The sequence below is a fragment of the Lethenteron reissneri genome, chromosome 11, assembly GCF_015708825.2.
Source record: "Lethenteron reissneri isolate LAM-NWPU_2019-01 chromosome 11, ASM1570882v1, whole genome shotgun sequence".
Taxonomy (NCBI): Eukaryota; Metazoa; Chordata; class Hyperoartia; order Petromyzontiformes; family Petromyzontidae; genus Lethenteron; species Lethenteron reissneri.
Window position 1 is genome coordinate 1243192 of NC_083789.1, and position 18756 is coordinate 1261947.

General features: G+C 49.7%; 1 pseudogene; it reads left to right on the forward strand.

Moving 5' to 3' along the window:
- Nucleotides 1-5817: 5817 nt before the first annotated feature.
- Nucleotides 5818-18756, forward strand: part of LOC133341250 (apoptosis-stimulating of p53 protein 1-like) — a 34034-nt pseudogene continuing 21095 nt past the window's right edge.

Below are 18756 nucleotides of genomic sequence, written 5' to 3' on the forward strand. Positions count from 1 at the left end.
ACATCCAATCTAAACTTGCCCGTTCCGTTTTTGTAAATGGTATTATATTTAAATATATATTTGACCTTGACTTGTGAGAGCTTGGAAGGCTACACCAATTTTCACCGAGTTAAAATGCGTTTTCATAGTCCACAAAGGCCAGGCCCAGAGGTCATTAACATTAATTGATTTTTTAAATCCACAATCCAATTAACAGGTGGTGCCCTGATATCTTCTCGGGCACGATTCCTCCTCAGACTGCCACTCCGCTCCTTCTCGCGACGGGTCCTGCGCGAGCCCAACATGCAACACCCGTCGAGTCACTGCGGTCACGTGACACACACCTGGTCGGACAGCCGTCTCGTGGAATCGCTCAACGTCGTTGCCTTTGACGTCACAAAGCACGTGAGGTTGCATTTGTGTCCCATCGTACAATGGTGGCTTTGTAATGAATACAGTGGCCAACGTTGTTTCTACCGTGGCTTCCAACCTTAAATCATAATCATACAACGTGTATTTAAGGTTGGCAGCCGTGGAAGAAATATCTTAGCCCAGTAAGATTACAGAGCCAGCATTGTATGACTGCAAAGTAAGGCGATGCAGCCGTGAGTTGGAGATCGTTAGAGCAGCGTGGAAGAGGAGGGATGAGCAGGGGGGTACGTGGTGCAGTGTCACTTGCCTTGCTCAAGTCAAGAAACGTGTTCACGTGGATCTGTTACAATGTCGAGTACTCTTTGTTGCTGGCCACTTGATATTTAGGGCCTTTGGACCCATGAATCCTAGGCTCTCCGATTACGGTGTTTAAGTAGTCAATACCGTGAACGATAATAGATAATATAATAATCGGTTTTGATGCGAACCGACTCGATAGCGTCTCTGCTACGATGCGGTGCCGTCTGTCGGTTTGTTTATCACTTGAGTTGTGCGGCTTTCCAAGGCCGCACACGTGGGATTCCCATGTGGTTCAGATAACGTTATGGAAGGCTGATTGATAACGAGGCAAGGTCAAGGGTCGGCCCTGCTGCTCAGATGATACACGCATACCGAGCAACATGGAAGACGGGGGAAAGGGAGTTTGACCGATGGATGGAGCTACAGTATTGACAAGTTTACAACCCTCTAATCAATCCACTGCTGGATGAAGGCCTCCTCACGCCGGGTTGGTCTTGCGGGTTGCTCGATCATGCTTGGGCGTTGGTGAAGGCAGGATGGGGGTGGGGGGCAATGGCTGATGGGAAAACTTTTGTTGAGAAGGCCTCACGGTCGATGGACTTAAATGTTGGTGACAGAACACAACCTCGTGTTTGTAGCATGAAAACAGCCATAACGTGAGTCACACCTGCAACGTGTGCACACACGTGACAACACACGTGACGATACATGCGCACTACTTTAGTGGACTTGCATCTCCACAGCTAATGCACTTAAACGCATGTGTGTGGGTGTGCGTGGTGTTGTTTAACTTTGAAGATGTGGAACGCTCGTGAAAACGAGTCAACATTAGTCTCAGTATCCCAGGCTCAACCAAGGATTAGGCCGTGCTGGCCTTGATTCTCAGCCCAGAGCCAATGGTGGACATTACACATTCCTCTGGTCTCTCCATCGAGTAACCGTTGTTGACATCTGACCTCAGAGGGCAGATGGGCCGTCACACTCCCATCTGGGATGTTAACTTTGGCAACCTCTGAGCCCTCTGCCACAACACCGTGTGACCGTAATGTCAGACCGATGACGATTACAGATGAGAGGTGACCCTGCACGAAACATACAACATCCTGCACTTTGAACGTCCGTGATTAAACTGCAGGCATAGTGTTCACATTTTATTTGTTTGTGCTTATTTGTTTATTAATCTTTCATTGCTCATCAATGTTGTTGTATGTTAAACGTTAGAGATATGCACTGTATCTCGTTTCGGGTTAAAATATTTAAATGAATGAATACCCAGTTCTGCTCCTATGACTTCTTACAATATTTATCGATCTGTTTTAGCTCCGGTGCTCCCCACGGCTCCGTCCTCAGCTCTCTTCTCCATCTCTCTTCTCTAATACTCCTCTCACTGCTAAATCATCTCCGGCGGTTACTCCCCTCCCATCTCTTACAAGACATCTGACCGACATTAAATAGGCCACATACCCTGTAGAGGAGATCTCTAGAACTCCCTCGAGTGGAGGTACTTTGCCAGCAGTGGCATTCGCAAACAACTGCAGGGCTGCACCTTCATCTTTTTCTAAATGAAAGGATGCTTCAAACAAATTGTTCCCCATCCCGAGTCCCATTGCGATCTATAGCAAACTATTTGGTGATGCTGTTGCAAAGGCAGTGGTGCACAAAGCACAATTAACACAAACACTCAACACGTCCATCGGGCAATGGTCCTTCTTCATACTTCAATGCAGTTGCGCTCTCTTCCTACCCCATCTTCGGCGACCTTTCCCCCACAAGCGATAAAAGAATCCCTGCCCGACTCACCAGTCACCATCTCCCCGCTCGCGCTCTGAGGTTCAGCTGTTCCGTCTGTGTGCGCGGCGACTCGGGGTCGGCTATCGTGTTGCTGCCTCCCTGCAATGTGCAACGGAGACTCTCCCTCTCCCAAGCGGAGCAATAACATTTCACGGCCGGTGCACGACGGAGTGGCGTAGACAGCGGGGAGTGCGTGGTTGGGATTGCTTCCCGTCGAGTGAGATTGGGTTTCGCACGCCGGCCGTCTTGGCCATTGCCCTCAGTCCAGCTCGTATAAAACCATCTGCTGAATTACAATGATTGCGTTACCGGGGGGAACAACTTCTATTGGTCAATGTGACATTACCAGGCCCATACAAATGTACGGAGATGCATAAATGGAGCACTGCGTCATTATCTGCAAATGTCAACTGGTGTACATCGTACGGGGAGTTGTGGTAGTGATTGTAAGAGGAGGCATCTGTGGAAGAGTCCCACCCCCTACTAATCAAGTGCAGTGCCGCCCCACATCTCAATTCAGAGCCCCCCACCCCCGGATGGTAGGAGAGGTTCAAGTTTAAAATGTAAATGATCGGTAATGCCATTAATGCCACCAATCATTACTACCACCTTCCCTTGGGCAGATCACACAACAGATGTACAGTGTACACGGGACCTCCAAGGTGTGTTCTTAAATGGAATCTCCTTTGAGAATGTGAATATTGGTGCCCCTCGAATTAATCAGAGCACCCCTTGAATTGCCGCTGCTGGGACATTTACTCTGCTGCTGGGGCAGTGCCCTCCGCTTTTGGTTTCACTCTGGATACGAGGGGGTGCTGCCAGTGTGGCACATCATTTGTGTTGGTCTTTCTTCCAAATTCATTTCATTTTTGCCGTTGGCGTCACGTAATGCGGTGCATATTCCATCCGGAGAGCTCAGAGCACCGCACCCCGCGGATTATGGAACGTGTCGGACAAGGGATTTTTCAAAGGGTTTCCGAAAATCCACAAGTGTCCTTTTAACCCTTTACACAGTGGGGAGCACTTTACCACAGCGCCTTGCTATCAGATTGTTTGTCCCATGACAGTCAACCCAATATATAATTCATATACTTTATATATTTTTTATTCTCAGAACTGGAAGTTTATATTTTTTTCTTAGAGCTGGAATTGAGCCAAATAAAGTAAGTACAACCCCACAACGTGATTTTGTCCAGTCATTGATCACTGTCTGGTTTAAGCATTGGCAGCTGCTGCCCGGATTTGAACCCAGGCCCTCTGCGGTGCCTGCAGCTCGTGACGTGGCGATGGTGGAAGAGAGGGCATCCCAGTCCATGCTCATGGGAAAGACTGAGCAGGCGAACCATCATGTTCAATCATGTTGAACAATCATGTTCATCTGCTTTTGAGGCAGTTGAGCGCTCTGTTTTTTGTTGTTGTTAAATCTGCATCTGCACTCATCCAGCAGTAGATAGATGGCAAGCCTGGTCACATCTCCCGATAAACAAGTCTGCCTGACACCCACTCGACTCACCATCCCGTCTCCTCCCCTTGCATTCATCCTCATCCGTCACCGCCTCCTCCCATCCCCACGAGACTCTCTCCTACACCCCTATCCCACCCTCCCTCTCTCGCAGTCTGATCCCCTCCTCGGCTTAGGGGGTAGCGATTAACCCCCCAGCGACACGGGGAGGGGTCGCCTCTCTATTCAGAAGTCGACTGTGTCGTGCGTGTCGGCGTCTGTCTGCTCTGCGGTGTTTGTCTCGCTCGTCTCTCCGTCTCTCTCGTCTCGTGCGCACTGTCTGTACTCTGCCTGTGTTGTACACCACATCTAACGTGTAACCTCGTCTGTACTGGCATGTGCCGTATCTCTGTCCTGTCTCTGCTGCTTTGCGTGCCCGAGCTGCCTGCCCTCTGCGCCGTCTCGTCTAACGCGTGTCTCGCTGGTTCCCACTCCTCCACGGCTGGAATGTGGCCTCTAATCCAGCACCGTGAGCGTCCAGATGGCTCGCGCCAGGAGATGGCAGTACAGCAAGTGGACGATGCGCCATCTGTGTCCATCTGTACGGGGATGGAATTGTTGTTGTTGTTGCCACCTTCCGCGTGTGCTTTTCTCCGGGGGCTCTGGGTTTTCTCGCACTCGTAAAGCCATTCAAGTCAACACCCAATGTAGCAGGACCCTCCTGTAAAGACTCTTACGACTCAGTGTGGGCTCTCCTGGATAAGTAAGTAAATTAGTATTATAGCCTAAAGTCTCCTTCCGATTAGCACGGTTGATTATGTAGGGTGCGAAAGAAGTTCAACATAGAGGAGGAAGCCTCAAGTCACAGGCGAGGTTCACGTGGGGCTCGCGATCCGGGGACTCGATCCGAGCCGTCGATTCCTCCTCTCGATTCCCCCCTCCTCCAGCTCACCCACACGGGCAGCTACGTCACGCAGCCCCGCCCCCTCGCCGCACAGGCCCCACCCCCCTCGCACTGACTCCGCCTTCTCTTGCGGCAGACTCCTCCTACTCCACGCAGCTCGCGGGGCAGGACTCGCCCAGCCCACACAGCCCCCCCCCCTCACACAGCCCCCCCCCTCTCACACAGCCCCCCCCTCTCACACAGCCCCCCCCCCTCACACAGCCCCCCCCCCTCACACAGCCCCCCCCCTCTCACACAGCCCCCCCCCTCTCACACAGCCCCCCCCCTCTCACACAGCCCCCCCTCTCACACAGCCCCCTGTCACACAGCCCCCCCCTCTCACACAGCCCCCCCCTCTCACACAGCCCCCTCTCACACAGCCCCCCCCCTCTCACAGCGCCCCCCCCTCTCACACAGCCCCCCCCCCTCTCACACAGCCCCCCCCCCTCTCACACAGCCCCCCCCTCTCACAGAGCCCCCCCCCTCTCACAGCGCCCCCCCCTCTCACAGCGCCCCCCCCTCTCACACAGCCCCCCCCCTCTCACACAGCCCCCCCCCTCTCACACAGCCCCCCCCTCTCACAGAGCCCCCCCCCTCTCACACAGCCCCCCCCCCTCTCACACAGCCCCCCCCCCTCTCACACAGCCCCCCTCCCCTCTCACACAGCCCCCCCCCTCTCACAGAGCTCCCCCCCTCTCACACAGCCCCCCCCCCTCTCATACAGCCCCCCCCCTCTCACACAGCCCCCCCCCTCTCACACAACCCTCCCCCCCGCACTCACACAGCCCCCACCCCTTATCTCCCACAAGCCCCCCCCCTGCTCACGCGGACCCCGCCCCCTACACATACAGGCCCCGCCCCCTACACATACAGGCCCCGCCCCCTACACATACAGGCCCCGCCCCCTACACATACAGACCCCGCCCACTCTTCGCACAAAGCCCCGCCCACCAACGCCCCCTCCCCCCTCCCCCTCCCCCCACCCCCCACCCCTCCCCCCAGGCCGAGCCTCCAGCGGCAGCGGCGGTCGCGACAGACCCCGGGGCGACCCCCGTGGCAGCAGCAGCAGCGGGAACGCGGCGGTGCCAGGTGAGCTCCCTGCACTCCGGGCCCGGGCGCCCTCGACGCCACCCGTAGCCCGCGCTCCCCGTCCCCTCGGCGGGAGACTTGGGCACAGGACGAGGAGGAGGAGGGGGACACGAAGTGCGACGCAGCGCCTGGGCTCTAGTAGTAGCAGCAACAAAGATGGCAACAACACGAGGGGTCCGTGGGTAGCCCGCACGCACGCCGCGCTTTGTTCGCAGCACGCGTGGGAGCTGCTGCTCGTGACCATGATGATGGTGGTGGTGGTCGTGGTGGTTGTGGTGGTGGTCGTGGTGGTGGTGGTTGTGGTGGTGGTGGTTGCTGCTTCTGATGGCGAGAGCGGTTCCCGCGCCGCGAGAGGTCAACGGCGACCAGCGCCGTGGTCACCCTCCGTGTGTGCGGTGACGACTACGAGTGTGTCGCGGTGTGTGTGTCTGTCTGTGTGTGTGTCGCGGCGTGTGTGTCTGTGTGTGTGTATGTGTGTGTGTGTCTGTGTGTGTGTGTCGCGGTGTGTGTGTGGTGTTCATGTTGTTACCGTTCGCCGTGTTGCGTGGCCAGGAGAAAGTGCGAGGAGCGAGGAGCAGCAGCAGCAGCAGGAGGAGGGAGCGAGCGAGCTTGGAAACCCATCGGCCGAGGCGACCATGATGCCGGTGAGCGGTGCAGAGAGGCCAACCACCCCCACCACCACTACCACCACCACTACCACCACCACTACCACCACCACCACAGCCACCGCCGCCGTCGCGTGTTCCTGGACCCCTACAACCCGAGCAGGCTGGGAGGGTAGCAGGCGACCTGAGTGTAGGTGAGTGTAGGTGAGTGGTGAGTGTAGGTGAGTGGTGAGTGTAGGTCAGTGGTGAGTGTAGGTGAGGGGAGTGTAGGTGAGGGGAGTGTAGGTGAGGGGAGTGTAGGTGAGGGCTGTGTGTGTGTCTGTGTGTGTGTGTGTGTGTCTGTCTGTGTGTGTCTGTCTGTGTGTGTGTGTCTGTCTGTGTTTGTCTGTGTGTGTGTCTGTGTGTGTGTGTGTCTGTGCAGTGGAATGGAGAGAGCCGGGTCACTGAGGCAGCTGGGGTGGGAAGGGCTAACAGAGCCGTCGGTGGGAGACGGTCAGGGCACGTCTTGGACGCTGCTGCTGTGTGATCTACTACTGCCGGCTACGGCTGGGAGGAGAAAGCGCGTTGGTGATGTGCCGTGGGTGGTGATGGTGGTGATTGTCGTGGCGTTCACGGATTTGGGTCACGCCATCGCGTGCCCTGAGCCCTTGCTGTGTGGGGGGTGCGTCACACTGCATTGCTTGCGCCACTGTGTCCCGGCGGTGATGGTTTGAGACCCTGTCCCGTCCACTCTGCTTCACCTCCTGCCCTTGCTTTGGGGCTGAGACCCAAACGTTTGGCAAGTCACGAACTCTGAGTAATGTTGCCGTACCATTTTTGCTCGTAGCTTACCCACTACAGTATAGGAATGGCATAGGTTTTGAGTGGAAATCTCTGTCAACAGGCATCCCATGATAAGACTCGCCCCTGCCATTTGAATGTGGAGTTTCCAGCACTGGCTGAGGGATGATGAGTGCCACCACGCTCTTTCTTGCGGGTGTCATCGCGGTATGCATCAGCCAAGCTACCAAGTGACCCAGGAGTTTTATTTAAAACCACAACGTGAAACTTTAAATCACCTTTTTTTTATAAAACATAATTATTTTAAAGCCACAGAAGACGATCATTATACATCGCGTCTATAATAGTTTTTTTTGGGTCGTTTGTAGACTGCATTGTGTTCGTGTGTTTTCATTGCGCTCGTCCTGATATAAGCTCGTCCTGATGTCGGCGGTGTGTTGATGAACTGAGGACCGCTGCAGATTCCTCGAGTCACACCAGACCATAATTAGGGTTCTTAAGGTTCAGTGTAAATGCCAAAGGCTCCAACAGACAAACTGAAGCAATTCTAGATTTGAAGTTTTCGTGACTGCAAGGATTCATACTCTTAGGTTTTTTCGGTAAAGTCACGTTTTTATTAATTTTTTACCTACGTGACTTTACCGAAAAAACCTAAGAGTATGAAACTGAAGCAACTTCTCAAACACGCCAAGAGCAGCACGAGAAATGTTCCATGCCATGCCTCCTTGTATTATTTTGCACGCCATTATATTATATATATAAAAAATGTTCACTGTAAGTAGAGCAACTGGACCTACGATGAACCATAACCATTGTGAGCAACGCAGATGTCGAGTGTCGGGGGGGGGGGGGTGACGTGAGACCTTAACGCCCACACGTTGTCATCAGGCGGACAGACGGCAAGGGGAAATGAGTTGCAGAGTTTACGGGTTCGGAGCATGAGGGATGAAGTCATGCACTTCGTTGCCGATGTGCGAGACGGAGAGGCGCGTATCACAAGTGGATCAACGGGTGGAATAATGTGGCAGTGTGACAGACCTGGCAGAGGTAAAGGAGGGAGGCAGTGGAGTGATGATGGGGGATGAGAGATAGGCAGGGTGGATTCATCAATACGGCTTTTGATTTAATTCTATCAGGAAATGTTTTTTGTTGACTTTGATAAACCACTTCATGTATGGGAGAAGTTCTTGAATGGACTCGTCATCTGGACAAAGTTGTGAAATGCCGCCGCTGAACACAGAGTTTGCGAAAAACTCACCAAAGTTTATTGTGGGCACCCATAAACAACGGATGATGAAGAGGCAAAGGGAGGCGATGGTCTAATTAATGAGATAAGAGACAGCCAGGATAGACTCTGCATTAAGACACACGGATTTAGATAGGTTTCTATCAGAGAATGAGGTGTCAATGATAATACAGTTAAGGTCTATAGGGAGAGGAATACGAAGGCCTCTGAGGATGTTGTTTGTGGCGGCGTAGTGAAGATGTCGAGGGTTTTGTGTCGTGTGAATATTGTAGGTGACGAGGCTATTGTCGCCCCACTGGGGAAGAGGGAAAGGTCAGAAGTCATCAGATGTTTTGAACACCCAACTTGTTTCCTGAATGCAGAACTGTAATAGTGTAGCGACAACTGTAGCTTCGAGCAGATTGCAAATCCACGTTGTATTTTTTCCATGACTGATTAGATTTGCTGCCTAATGACAATTTATGCTTAACCACGCGATATTGAAAGAGCAGCAGTCCTTTTATCCTTGATCCTGTGTGGCGGAGTCCTGTGGTTTATGCTGATGTAAGCCAGGCATGCTGGCTGTAAGGGATAAATGCATGCGTGCTCATGGGAGAGATTCGGAGCCATGGGTGGTTGAAAGGGGTCTGCAGAAAGATGAGCGGCATTCTTTGTTGCCATCCAAAAGCAGCTTCGTGTTTTTATTCGTCTCCTCGGGGGGTGGTTAGCGTGGCGCATTGTTCGTCAAACTTTTTGCGGGTATTGCCGTGGAGATATTCAATATCCTTTCTGAATGGCCACGTTAAGTGAGAAGTTACCCGACATTTGCATGAGTTAATCATCAATTGTAATATTCACAGCTCTCATAGTCAAACACAATGCCTGCACTGTCAGCCTGGTTTGAAAATGTTAATTTAAAAGCGTCGTATGTTTTGATGGTCGAATCATTATCATTCGATTTTTGAGAATGTGATGTTATAATAAGAAAGGGTGGCCAAAGTGATTGTAGTTTTTCCTACGATCAAATAACAATGAATGCACCCAATCATTGTTAAAATCTCAAGAGCTAGGCAGGCATTTCTGTCCGTCACTGTGTATCTACTTCGCTGCATTTCCTTGTCACGTTCCATTCTCGTCGTTCCACTTGTGTGCTTCCGTGTGTCTTTGTCTCTCTGTTGTCCTTCACTCAGCGTCTTATTCCCCGCGACCCGTCTCACATCTGCTAAATCACTCAGGCAATTCTTCGCCCAAGACTCCATCCCCCACACTCCCAGCCAGGCCTCATTGTCCTGCTGTGGATTTAGTTTTTTAACAGTTGTTAACAGATTACTTTAGTAAAATGATCTCCGTTGCCTTTCGTTATGAAATTAACTTCGCAAAAACTTTTCAACCTGCTTTTTTTTTCATAAATGTCAACTTTTTTAAGTACCGATCCACATTCAATAATCTGTATTGATTTTCCCTAAGTATCCCTATTTGGCTGTGTTTTTCACTTGTCTCCGTCCAGCTGCTGTTTTACTTTGTTCAGCGGCTTAATGGATATTCTTGTTGAAAAGCTTCTAGTTTATGGCAGTGGGCAGTAATAGAGGTTGATAGAGCGATAGAGGGGGAGGTGATGGAGCAATGACTGTCTTCGTGCTATTTTGTGATGTCGAACTAACTCTCAAACTGTCTCGCCGACACGTGCGAGTCCTTTCTGCGCACGTAAAGCGCTATCCGCCAACTCGCCGACTACAATCGATTCCTGTGGTCACAGTACATGCATGAAATGGTATGTGTAGGAATTGATAATTGTCAATAAAATATATATTGTATGCGATTGGTTCACATGACCTCTGCAGGCATTAGATGATGATGATGTGCATTCTTGACGGTGGTGGAACACTCCACCCCCCCTGACCACCCCGGCAATTCGGTGAATCGTCAAGATTCAGGGTGACCAGGGCTCCAGGTACTCTGCGTGGTGGGCATTTTATACGTGCAAAAGATATGAATTATGTATGATATTAAAATGCGATGCGCACTAATATGCATAGGGCTTTAGCTGTACGGTGCGAGTTCACAGGACAGACTACGCGCTCTGCGTAGTGGAGGAGTGGCTATGTGACCCTCGGGTCGTTGAGGGGGCGTTGGGCGCCGTGTAGCCGCCAAACTGCACTGTGGCGTTTGGATTTCTTTTGGAATAACAAAAAATTATGCGTTTATGAAAGATTACACAATTTTGAAATGTTGTCGTTGGGAAACTTTCCCGGGTCTGCCCAGATTCATTTTTCATCACATTTAAGTGCAGCGTTTGTGTAGAGGGTAATTGTAACTATATTATAGATGTTCACATATCCTACCTTTTTACATATCCAACGATGCAACATTGTATTGTACTCTAAAGTTTTGTACGGTAGTTCAAAGTAACATTGCTGCACGTGCCATAAGTTACCATCAAAGATTGTACAGTATTTATCAAACTCACTTAAACATCAAAGCAATGTTGCATTTTACCCCCTAGAAATATATTTAACTTGCATCGTGCCAAAATTGGAATCCAAATTACATATCTCAAGGGCAGAGGGCAACGATTCTAATCAAGAATCAATAAATGTTTTACAGTGAATCGTAGCGCCGCTAGTGGCTGCAGGGCTGGGAAAACATTGACTGTCACACGCGTGATTTGATGGGCTTGTAGAGAGCCTCGGGATGTATTTTGCTTGACGAATCGATGCAACATTCCGCCGCTTTTATAAAATACACCTCCTTGATTAGATTTGTAGAAAATCTGTAAAGTCAAAGTCACTGACCGTTCATGCTGCTGCAGCATCAAAACGGATTTTGGAATAACTGCATCAGCAGAAGCCCTTAAAACAGCCCTATAGACCTTGAGCAGTCGTGCCCTTGGTCATGCTAACACTGGCATAATGTTACTTTCATTGATTCTGGGACATTACACTCAACCTAGTATAGCTTCAAAGTGCAGGTCATCTGAGCCAATCCCGATATTTATTTATTTATACAGTTCACATTTGACAAAGTAAGAAGAAAATATTTTGGACGTGTAGTAAAATAAGCACTGTAGAACAAGGTTATTGTAGCAGTGCGTTTGAGTTGAAGGCAGGCTTGTCCGGATGGTATGCATTGTTTGTGGTCAGGCGAGTGAATTGTGTGTAGGATTTGGCTATATTTGGGCGGCAAGGACGTGCGGCATTGGTAACACTCGCACCTCACAGCAGCAGAAGGCCCCCGAGTTCGATCCCTGACTCTGACACCACCTTTCGGCGTGGGGTTTGAACGCGCTCCCCCTGTGTCTGCATGGGTTCCCTCCGGGTTCTCTGGTTTCTTCCCGTAGCTAATAATACAATCCCTGACTTCACTTAACTGCCATTGGGCAAACATCCCAATGCTGAACATGTACCTGCAAATTACACGTTTGGGATTACACACAGCAGCAGTAACATTCTCTTTGTTTTTTTTCGGTAAAGTCACGTAGGTAAAAAATAAAATAAATGAAAACAACTAAATTAAATCACGACGTTTCGGGCGCAACACAAGCGTCCTTCTTCAGGTGGTGATAACGTAGTGAAAGCACAACCGCTTAAGTGTGTTATTTATTTTTTTACCTACGCGACTTTACCGAAAAAAAAACCAAAGAGAATGAATCCTTGCGGTCATGAAAGCTTCAAATCTAGAAGCAGTAGCATTAACCTTGACTGAAAAATCTCGGCAGGACTCCTAAAGTTGTGTCTGAAGACTCCGTGAGACTTTGCTGGTAAAAGCAAGCGGAGTAACTACAATAATAACAACTAGTTGTTTGCTGTGTACAGCTTTGAATCCTACAACAAGTGCTGCCTGGCGGTTTGAACTCGTTTTGTGTGCATGTGCTTCTTGTTGTTGGTGGAGGAGCAACTGGGATACATTTTGTTATCGTGCCTTTTACTCATCCAGAAGGGCCACGCCGAGTCTCGGGAACATTTTTCACGACGGCCTTGCCTTGAAATGTTTGACAAATTCCATTTGGTGCTTGAATGAGATTCATGTCGACTACTAACTCGGAGCGCGTGTGGGCACATTGCGCTGGGTTGTGACGTGTGGGAGTCACCCTTCTTGTCAGTTATTCTTGAGGGAGGCGATGCCGCTGTCAAGGGCATTGGGGTTTTGTGTAACATCTACAAATTCCATTATTTTTCCAGTATGTGCTCCTCCTTACTGCACATTTAAAGTGCACTTTGTCCACTCTCACTAAGATAGTCAAAGTGAGTTCCTGCTTAAATGAGCATTGAGGTGGTGCCCATCTCTTGTTTACATCCCTGAGCCAGTGTTATCTGGCCGTGCGGCCAGAACCTGGTTATAAGCACACCTCTTGGAAGCAAAGCCATGTGTGCTTGTATCCAAATGGGGATTGTGTCAGTAGTTGCCCCTTGTCTTCCCCCCCCTCCCCACCAATGTAATGGAAGCACGTGTTGCTTATATCAGAACTGTGTTCAGATCCTCCTTCTGTCGTGCTATTTCACTGATGGGCTGGCGTTTATAAAGTAAGAGCCTGCAGGAGTGTGGCGCTCTACCAGTGTCCGTCGGTAACGGTCACTCTGTGTCCACGGTGCATCTCAACTGTTGTGCAGCCCTATCAACACTATCTTGATTCCCTACAATGGGAATCAAGATAGCTGTGAATTGGTGTGTGGCAGTAGCATGTGGCTGTCGTGTGTGGTTGTTGTACCAATCATTCTTTCCGCTAGGGCCGGCTCCAGTTCCTCTTGGATGGGGGGGGGCAGTGGAGCTGTGTGTGGGGGGGGGGCACTGTAGCAGTGATTCACGGCTACAGAGGAGAGAGAATTGGGGAGGGGTGGGCAAAAGGTGGTGCCGGGCCCATGGCAGCCTTCCCCCTAGCGCCGGCCACATTTCTCAACCTCCAGGGCCCCACCGCTCGGTGGTTTGCTCTGTGCCGCCCAACGCGCATTGTCACGGTGTGGGAAATCCCACAATGCACCACTGCACAAAGCTTTGCAGTCCTGGTGGCGTTTTGCCAAACAGTAATTTTGGGAAAGGCGCCGTTCATAAATGACGTCACGCACCTAGTGGGGGGAGGGGGGTCAGACATTTGTGACGATGTGTGACATGGGGGGGAGGGGGGGGTTCAGAAATTTGACGTCACATCAAAATGTGCAACTTTAAATAAATATTAATTGAATAGAATTGTTATAACAACACTTTGATTAATTTTCATTATTAACTATTTGATTATTTAAATGTACTAAGGTCATCTTTTATTTATTCCATAAAGGAGCATTTTGCTTCTCCATGGGAGAATGGAGAAGCATACATTTTGTAAAAATGTGTAATGATTGTTATTAAACATTTCGATTCTAATGATTCTACCAGGGCTTTTCATTCTGTGAAATGAATACGTGATGGTCATAATTGTACTCTCCATTTTGCTTCCTTCTACTACGAAGTTTCAAGTATTGTTTTTATAGTTATTACTTTTAATATTTTATAATTATAAGATAATTTCAATATCATATTCTGAACATCTGCATTTTTAGTAAGACGTTGAATATTTTCAAGTAAATTTTATGCTAAATTTCAGCTTTCCAATAATACGTGTTTTCTCCTTCAACATCAGAGTGCAGGGCCACATTAAATACGCACTACAATGACAATAAATTAAAGCGATTTGAAGCATGTTTTATTTTCAAAATGGAAATATGGTTTGGGGGGGGGGGCAGAGATTTGTGACGTCATATTTGAGGGGGGTCTGACTTTTTGAGACGCCGTGTGACGAGGGGGGGAGGGGGGGTCAAAATCGGCCAAAATCGGCCAAAATCGCGTGACGTAATTTATGGACGGCCCCAAACTCGTTCCACACAGATAACACTTTCAAACTCCGCGTGCAAATGATCACTCGTGCTTTCTCTCGTAAAGATGCCATCCATGTGCTTTGCAGGAGGACCATTGCTCCAAATGTCACCTATTATTATCTATGTTTCTCCTTTTAAGGTCACGGTGTTAATGTCGAGTGCGACGTCGTTTTACTGGCGGGTACTTGTCTGACACCTAGCGGCAAAGAGACACGCAAGTACAGAGTGCCCGTACTGTGTGTAACTTGATTACGTTGCCAACATTTCAACCGTGAAATTCAAACTGCTCTATAACCATAATTATTTAATAGGAGATGCGACCTTCATGGACACCCCACATTAACTTGTATTATTTATCAACGGCAATTATTACATGGGTGCACCAAACAGCGCCTTTTGCTATGTGACCAAACACCTGAGTTCGGTTTCTGGCAGGAGTCTGGACCGAAGTAATTTTAATGCGTTTGTCTTCCTACGAGAGGTCGCAGTTGTTGACATGTGGGAAGAGAATCCGACCACGGTGGGACATCGGCGTAGATTAGACACTGTAGGTTAGAGATGTGGATATTTAGACTGCAGCAGGAGGAGGAATCCGATGAGCTAAGAAACTCTTTGTTCACAGATGTCCAGGAGGGCGCGGGTCACACCGTTACATTGAGATGAGAGAATGGAGATGTAGGCGAGAGAGGTGTCGGAGAGTTGCAAAGAGAAATATGAACGCAGCGAGATGAGAGAAATGCAGACGAGAGAGACGTAGCTGCAGTGAGATGTGAAGAGGTGCACGGTGGGGTAGCTGAAGCGATGCACGCGACGCGAGATAGAATATCTACGACCGGCGGGGAGATAGGGGTGACGCTGAATGTGCTTGCCACGAGGTGTATGAGTGGGTGAGTGTTACTGAGACGAGGATGTGGAGAGTCGCACAATGGGTAATGGATACACGGGAAAGTGCTGAGAGCGAGAGGCGCGACGCACCCCGTGGAGAGTTGGCCATGCGTGGCGACACCCACAGCAACGCCCATCCCCGCGGGTTGTGGGGGAGGGGGGTCGGCGGAGGGGGGGAGGCACGTGACAACGTCAGCTGGCAAGAGGCTTAGTAAAGTGCCAATTTAATTAATTCACCCACTGACTTGTGAAGCAATTAAAATAATGGACCTAATTCGTCTACAAAGTATCCATTTTTGTCGTGTTTTTGTGTTTGCCTTCGAACATTTAAAAAACAAAACTGGCCACTAATCACAAATCCAGCGTTTCCATGTGAGTGGTAATTGGGTTAATAATTAATGTGAGCACCTCACGTCCGACAGTCTCCTGGGGCTCACGGTCTCACGAGGGCTGTACCTTCTATCGCAACTCACTCCTCAGTGGCCTCCTCACAAATCCCTCGCCTGATGATAGCCACCCGCTTGAAGCTCGCGACTTCACGTAGAAAAGTTCCCGCATCCCGTTAATGATTCGCATGTCGCGCATTGCAGGGTACGTGGCCAAGCCATACCTGGACGTACCTGGACGTACCTGGACGTACCTGGGTGAAATTCAGCCCGCTTGGGTTGCACCTTCCTTCAATGACGCTTGTCCGTGTTTGTCGTCTTCCGTTGGCAGACGATGGTGAGCGTGTTCCTGAGTGCAAGTGACCAGGCGAGCGAGGTGCCCATCACGGGTGACATGACCTGCAAGGACGTGGTGGAAGCGTGCCGTCCCCTGGGGGACACCGCGTGCCATCTCGTGGAAGCGTGGCACGGCCACGGTGCGCTTCTCGCCATGTCACACTCGCCGACACTCCCGCGTGCTGTGTCTGCGTGCCTGTACGTGCGTCCGTATTGTATGCTGTCAACGTGCGTGTGTACGTTGTCTGTTTGGTGCCGGTGTAAGTATAAAACTCTCGTGTCTATGCATGGGCTCGTGTTTGTGGGTATACCTGCATCCAAATGTATGTTTTTACATTTTTTGGGTGGCAGGGTGGCGGCGCAGGGGTAACGCCTCGTGCCTTGCGGCAAGAAGGATTCGGTTTGTGAGATCCCGCGCATGTGCTGCTCACCTATTTCGGTACCCAAAATTCGCTCTGTGTGGTTTAGAATTCACTGATATGCGGCTCCGCGATGGGACGTGGCACAACATTGTGTGTGTGTTCTGTGCGCGCTACTCGGCAGGCAGCGGTCCCGTGCGGTTCCGCTTTGTGGGCCCATTTTTCTTAGTAACGCCTCTCCTGCGACCGTGCAGAGCGAGGGAACGCCGTGTCGCTGACCGCTTGTCGATGCCTTTTGTCGCCGCGCGCCACAGAGAGCGTGGTCCCAGACAACGAGCGCATGCTGGAGGTGCTGCAGCGCTGGGGGAGCAAGCAGCACGAGGTCCGCTTCTTCCTGCAGCGCGCCAACGACACCGACACCACCACCACCGGCCCAGGTCTGTGCTCACACGGCCAGGTGTAGAATTGTCGTCATCGGCCTTGATCGGTCCACTGCTGGATGAAGGCCTCCCCCAAGCCCTCGCGAACTCCCGCGATCCTGCGACACGATGGGTTTTCTTCGCCTACTCTGGTTTTCTTCCCACATGTGTAAACGCTCATTCATGGAGTTGGCCAAACATCCCATTATAGGACAACAGAGCTCGGGAAATGGTTAGTGCCGTTCCGGCTGTTTTCTCGCTTGTCTGCGGTTTCCTGTGCCTACGTACAAAAACTGTGCTGTTCCAAATTCTAGAGCGTTGTGAGGTGCACATTACTTGAACGTGTCGTAGTGTAATTCCAAGCACGTATTTCTTCTTACTTATTCGCACAACTTCAGTTTTTGTTCCATTTTCTTTGTTAATGTCCATGTTTCTGATCCGTATATCATAGCAGGTAGTAGGCGTTGATGCTTTGTCATAGAAATTGTTTTTCTTAAGGCTGCTTTGGAAAGCTTTCCAGGATCCATGCATGTTTTTTTATTCCTTGTTGTGTTGCAGGTGGCTCACGATCTCAAAATGGTACGGGAAGGCGCAATGGCATGAGCAATGTCGCAAACGATCGGCGGCAAGAGAATGGGGTAAGCGCGTATTGTTCTTAGCCACTTAATAATGGACCGCGACTTTGTAAGTAGTGCTTATTGGCATTAACGTCGGCTTTTGTGTGCCTACGAACAGCTCGCGCTTGCAGCTACACACTCATGCCCTTGCTTTTAATTGTCTTAATCTCCAAAAATGGAACTGAAATTAGCTTTTAAGAATAGTAAAATTAATTTGATATTTTTTGGCCGCCTCATAACTCTTCATTCTGCTTTGCTGCATTCCACGCCAAACCTTCTCACTGCATTATCACTATCGCTTAGAAACTCATCTTGATTTGTTTCTTGGGAAATGAATAATAAATTATTGGTATATATATATTTTTAACAAATGCTTCATGATAAACTAAAAAAAGATATCACTTGTTTGAAGTAAAATATCAGCAAACCCCTGTGATTTAAGACACGACTCAAAACCTCCCAGTCACGTGCCTCCTACAGGAAACCTGTAATTTGTGCAAAACATTGAAATCCAATGCCTCTCTTATGTAGAGTTATGGTTTTGTTCTTCATTTACCACCTTTATTATCGCAAATTTCATTTTAAATTGAATCACCAATTTTAAAAGCGTAAGGCAGTGATTTAACAGCTGACCTGCAGAAACTTTCAGTAAAGTTTAGGTTTTGCTTGAACTCATGGGAACTCGGTGAGTGGGAGGGTCACTTCTTCTCCACACTTTGGAACTGTCATGCCCCAAGGTCCGTGCTGTCGACTTCCTGCACCCTAATCAAGTCTAGACTCAAGGCCTTCCTCTTTTCCTCCATTGTGTACACACGTGTGTTTGGCATTACCGATTCGGGCACGTAACTTGTTATGTTGTTGGTGTAAAATAATGAAGGTTTTGTAGCTGTACGCACGTGACAATTGCGTCACTCGTGTTAGCCTGTGTTCAGCACTTGGCGTTGGATGAGGACTGTTTGTTTCCTATTGGGCCAGTATTAAACAAAGCCTGCATTTAAAGCCCCCGGGAATGCTTTCTGCCACTATTTTCCATGTTCAAGGACCCCACTGGGTTAAATGTTTCAGCTTGACGTAGCCAGAGTAATGGCGTGCTGTGATGTTGTGGAGCCTCAATGGCAGGCCCTGTTCTAAGCGGGTCAGACGCCACGCTTGTGAATGATTCTTTTGTGTGCGCTGCATCTTAATCACGTAACTGTTTCCTAAAATATTTCCCGCCGTTATTTATTTGTCAGGTCTCTGACAATGCAATGCACAGCACTTTAATGTCTTGAAAGTCACGTCAGATCGCTAATGCCACGCACACTGTGCAGCACATGCCCTCGGGAGGGTGGTACTTTTAATGTGGCCGCGATATTCTTAGCGCATCATTTCTGCACGTGTGCA